Below are 6,000 nucleotides of genomic sequence, written 5' to 3' on the forward strand. Positions count from 1 at the left end.
AAAATGACATTAACAAAAACAGACTAAACTATTAATAATACAATATGTTTAGATATAAGGAATGGCACAATATATGCGATTTACCAAATAATAAATATCCAGGGTTGGCAGACGTGATTATAAATGTCACGACAATAGACAGCAACATTAGAGTTTGTGCAAAAGGGTGTAACTATTGCAGTGTTTACAGTGTATTGATGAGCTGTACAGGAAAATGGCCACTGGCAGGAATGATTTCTTGTGTCGTTCAGTGGTGCATTGTGGGTAATCTCAGTCTCTCACTGAACGTGCTCCTGTGGCGAGCCTGCATGTCATGGAGTGGGTGGGAGGAATCTTTATCCTGGATAACATTCGCCTCTCTGACACCAACCTTAAGCTGGACTCTTAAGGTCTCCATTCCCACAACACTGCTGGACTTGTGGATTAGTTTATTTAGTCTGTTGGCATTAACAACCCTCAACCTGCTGCATTTCTATGAGTTTGGCCACAACAGACTCGTAGACCATCCTGGACATTGTCTGACAGATGTTGAAGGACCCCAAGGACGACTCTGGCCCTTCCTGTAAAGTGCAGTTGTATTTTTAACCCAGCCCTGTTTGTCTGTGTACTCAAAGGTATTTATAGTCCTCCACAATGTCCATGCACGTTGACCCTGTGGATTGAAACGGGTCAAGGGTTTCCTGGTCTTAAATCCACAATCAGTTCATTGGTCTTTGTCACGTGGTGTGAGCAGAATCATCTGCAGCTCAACGTGGCAAAGGAGTCGACTCATCACCCCTGCTGATGTATCCAACCACCGCAGAGTCATCAGAAAACTTGACCCTCAAAGTGCTCGCCGGCTGGTCCAGATGGGCGTAGACACGATTGAGCAGATAGATGATGGCGTCCTCAGCTCCAAGACGGGGCTGGTAAGCAAAGTGAAGGGGATCCTGATGTGGTCTGACTATGGGTCGGAGCTGGTCCAGGATAAGTCTCTCCAGGGTCTTCATGATGTGGGAGGTCAATGCCACAGGCCTGTAATCCTGGGGGCCACTGGGACGTGGCGTCTTCGGTACAGGGACGAGGCATGATGTCTTCCACATCACTGGTAGCCTCTGCAGACTCAGACTCAGCATGAACAGTTTATGGAAGACTCCACAAAGCTGGGGGACACAGGGACTCACTCCATCTGGTCCAGCAGACTTGCCTGAGTGGAGTCTCCTCATTTGCATCTGAACCTGGTCTTGAGTGAAAGTGATGGGTGGGGGAGGGGTGCCAGGATTCTCACCTGAGGCAACAGTGCTATGTGGACAGAGGCAGGCACAGTGGTGTGACTCTGGATTCCAGTCTGACTACAGGTGAGGTTGTGGGGGTGTGAGCAGTCACTGCAGTGTCAAATCTGTTGAAAATGGTGGTTGGTACCCCATGATGAACTGCCAACTTATCTAGGGTGTACCCTGAGTCTTACCGGTAGTCAGCTAGGATAGGCTACCTGATAAGGAAATGATGGACAAAGGATATCTCCTCAGCAGGTGTTCATAAAGTTTCCTCATCTTCATGAGGATCTCATGCGCAGCATCTTCCACTGGCTCGATGTGGGTGATCAGGTCTCCTTCAATATGACCCTTATGGTTATTCTGGCCAAGAAAGAGAATAGGCTGGTAGCACAGAGAATGTAGTTTTGAAACCTGCAAGAACGACAAGGAAATCTATGCAGCCAGCCTGGTTTGAAAAATTATCTTAACAGGGGATTGGTTTATAGTGTGGGCATGTATAGGCCAGGCTGATCAGTACCAACTCAGGAGGTGCAACAACATAAATATTAAATCAGTGTTTTTGTTTTTTTTCCTAGCTTTGATCTGTTACAAGGTTAAGAATTTCCTGAAATGTATCCTCTGGAATTTACAAATCATGAACAAATGAAGTTGCATATAAGAAAATTGATGCATAACAAATCATTTTTTTTTTTTTTTTTTTTTTAATTTTTTTTTTTTTTTTTAAACAAAGGGATATCTTATTCAAGACTAATATGTACAGTGCTTATCTTGGTTGTAATGATGCCATGGTTTGCCATTTTGTTAACAAAATAAGGCCTGGTGGTGTGATAAAGACACGGCGGGTCCAGAGTTTTGAGCCATTTTATTTACTGCGGCTGCAGCTCACAAGCTGCCAGCCGCACATGCATCACACCACAATAGAACTACTTGCAACTCCAATTCCCCGTGTTTTCAGACGGCGGGCACGATTGCGGATGTCATAGAATAGAATTCAACTTTATTGTCATTGCACATGTCACAGGTACAAGGCAACGAAATGCAGTTTGCATCCATCCAGAAGTGCTTTAGCCATGATATAGATATATTACAATATATATATTAGCAATAATATAGATATGTAAGTATATTACAGAAATGGGTCTATTATGGTATGTTATAATGTACACGGTATGAAGGTATGTTATGAAAATGCTATAACTATAAGAATGTACAAGCTATGAACAGGATATAAATATGAAAAATATACAGAATATGAAATAATAATAAAAAAAAAAAAAAAAGGAAAAAAAAAAAAGGAAAAAAAAAAACTATACAGAAATATGAGATACAGCTATACAGAAATGGGAACTATGCAAGTTATAAACAGTTGTAGAATTATAAATTATCGTATTGTACAGAATGATTATTTACACAGAATTATACAGTAGTGCGGTTAAGATAAGTGAGATATGTGGATAATTTCTACAGAGGCTATATAAAGTGTGTGTGTGTGTGTGTGTGTGTGTGTGTGTGTGGTCCATGAGTTTAATGTGGGTCAGATGCAGTGTTGGTCAAGTTACTTGAAAAAAGTAATCAATAACTAATTACTGTTTTGGGGAAGTAATCAGTAATCGCGTTACTTTACTGATGACTTATTTTCAAAAGTAATTAATTACTTAGTTACTTTTTAAAAACACGATTTACAACCTGAATAGATAAAGCAATAGATCTTTCAGCCCAATTCTACTTTTTCTGCATAATCCATCATACAAAATGTAATCAAATGGAAACGTCTCTTTTTAAAACTTTAAAGTTTAAAGTTTAAACTTTTAACTTTATGCATCAAGCAAAAATTAAATTATATGCAACATTCTCTGACTGGAAGAAATTTGTTTAGCATTTAAACCTATTTTCTGCACATTCCAGCACATAAAATAAAATAAAATAAAATATTTTTTTGTGTTTACACTCACTTTCAAATAGATGCAAGTAAAACACAGCAGAAAATAAATAAAATCAAAGACTAGCGGTCCTGTTGCTCTATTTTCACCTGTAAAGCAGGAGTGGGTTAGGCAGAGGTTTACCCTGGTGCAGGTGTGCCGCAGCGGTCAGTGGAAGAATCCGCGAGTTTCTCTGTGAATTTCACATTACGTTGTAGCGCACTCGGTGCTTGCTCGGAAGTTTATGGGGTTTTTTTTTTTTCGCTGTAAAAAGAAGTTTTCTTCCCACGCACAACGGACACTAATGTTTTTGTCACTTTTTATGGAATCAAACTTAAAGTAAGGTCAGTACTTCCACGCTTTAAACGCTGCATGCTATACTCTCTCCCGCACTCGATATATTATCCATTGTTGATCTGCACACAGCTGTTGTCACGAATGTCGCACTCGCTTACGTCACTGTCATGAGACATTCTCGCAAAAAATCACGGTTTTAGTAACGCAGCGTTACTACGTGAAAGTAACGGTAATCTAATTACCGTTTTTGCAATAGTAATCCCTTACATTACTCGTTACTTGAAAAAAGTAATCAGATTACAGTAACGCGTTACTGCCCATCTCTGGTCAGATGTCAGGAGGCAGAGTTCAGGAGTCTGACAGCTGTGGGGAAGAAGCTGTTCCGGTACCTGGTGGTCTTAGTCCGGAGGCTCCTGTAGCGCCTCTCATAGGGCAGGAGGGTGAAGCCTCCATGTGATGGGTGACTGGGGTCTTTGATGATTTTCCCAGCCCTTTTCAGACACCGCTTCCTGTAGATGTCCTTTATGGCAGGAAGTGGTGCTCCGGCGATGCGCTGGGCAGTTTTCACGACCCTCTGCAATGCCTTCCGGTCCGAGGCAGAGCAGTTCCCGTACCAAACTGTTATACAGTTGGTCAGGATGCTCTCGATGGTGCAGCGATAGAAGTTCACCAGGATGTCTGAGGACAGGTGGTTCTTCCTCGGAGTCCTCAAGAAGAAGAGGCGCTGGTGAGCCTTCTTGACCAGCTTGGAGCAGTTGGTCGTCCAGATGAGATCCTCGGAGATGTGGACTCCCAGGAACTTGAAGCTGCTCACACGCTCCACAGCCGTCCCCTTAATGTAGATGGGTGGATGTGGGTCAGCATTCCTCCTGTAGTCCACAATGAGCTCCTTGGTCTTCTCGGTGTTAAGCAGCAGGTTGTTTGTGTCGCACCACTCAGCCAGACGATCCACCTCCTCCATGTAGGTGGCCTCATCGTTGTCACTGATGAGGCCAATCACCGTGGTGTCATCTGCAAACTTAATGATGGTGTTGGAACCATCAGCAGGTCTGCAGTCATGGGTGAAGAGGGAGTAGAGGAAAGGGCTCATCACACAGCCCTGTGGTACACCGGTGTTCATTGTGATTGTTGATGAGCAGCGGTTATCCAGCCGGACATGTTGGGGGCGGTTGGTCAGGAAGTCCAGTAACCATTTGCAGATGAGGGAACTGATGCCCAGGTCTGTCAGTTTCCTGATGAGTTGTGAGGGGTGGATTGTATTGAATGCTGAACTGAAGTCTATAAACAGCATTCTGGCGTAGGTGTTGTTGTCCAGGTGTGAGAGGACAGAGTGCAGTGCGATGGAGACTGCATCCTCTGTGCTCCTGTTCTGGCAGTATGTGAATTGGTGGGGGGGAGACAGGATTTGAAGTGTGCTAGGACCAGCTGCTCTAAGCACTCAGTGATGATGGGGGTGAGTGCTACTGGGCGGTAGTCATTGAGGCTAGATGGGTTGGAGTTTTTGGGTATCGGGACGATGGAGGTGGATTTGAAGCAGGCCGGTACCACAGCGTGGGCCAAGGACAGGTTGAATATGTCTGTCAGCACTCCTGCAAGCTCCCCAGAACACGCTCTGAGAACACGACCGGGGATGCCAGGTGCGTCCGCATGGCACCGCAGTCCACGCCTCACCACAGGACTGTTTCTGTAGGTTTTGAAAATAAGCTGGTGTACACCTCAGATACTGATTTTATGTAAACAATGATGATAGGAGAGCATAACTTCATTTAATATTTCATCCCTTAGTAAAAACATTATGCAATATCAAACATCCACAGTAACAAACTTTAAAACATCAACTAGTACATAAAAGTGTGAAACTGTCATGATTAACAAAACCAATATACACAAGTTCAACTAGTAAGGAAAAAGGATCAGTTCAGACTAAAAGGGGTATTTATCTTAAGAAAAAAGACTATTTTAAAGGCTTATCAAACATTTACCCAACTGTCTGCACTGTCTTGGATTTTTTTTTTTTTGTTTTTTGTTTTGTTTTTGTGGTTAATGTGATCACTCAGACAGTTTCCTGTCTGTCTTCTGCAAATCACTGTGTCCCATTAAAACCTGTTTCAACACTCGAGTTACGATTGTCTTTATACTTTACTCTATCAGAGGTCGATATAGTGTTCAGATAGCTGCTCTGCTCTGTGTTGGTACAGGGCATTGAAGATGATAAAAGTGGGTGGATTATAATCTTAAACTTAGTTACAGCACTTTCAGAAAGACCTATTGTGACAAAGTCTACTCTCCACTGCTGTGTAATCAGTTATTGTAAATCTAAATGTTATCAGGAAATGATCAGACAGCAGAAGGTTTTCAGGAAACACTGTTAAATGTTCAGTTTCTATGCCATACGTTAAAACAAGATCTAGAGTGTGATTAAAGTGGTGGGTGGGTTCTTTTACAGTTTGAGAGAAGCCAATTGAGTCTAATAACAGATTAAATGCCATGTTGAGGCTGTCATTTTTAGCATCTACATGGATGTTAAA

The sequence above is a fragment of the Oreochromis niloticus genome, linkage group LG3, assembly GCF_001858045.2.
Source record: "Oreochromis niloticus isolate F11D_XX linkage group LG3, O_niloticus_UMD_NMBU, whole genome shotgun sequence".
NCBI classification, from domain to species: domain Eukaryota; kingdom Metazoa; phylum Chordata; class Actinopteri; order Cichliformes; family Cichlidae; genus Oreochromis; species Oreochromis niloticus.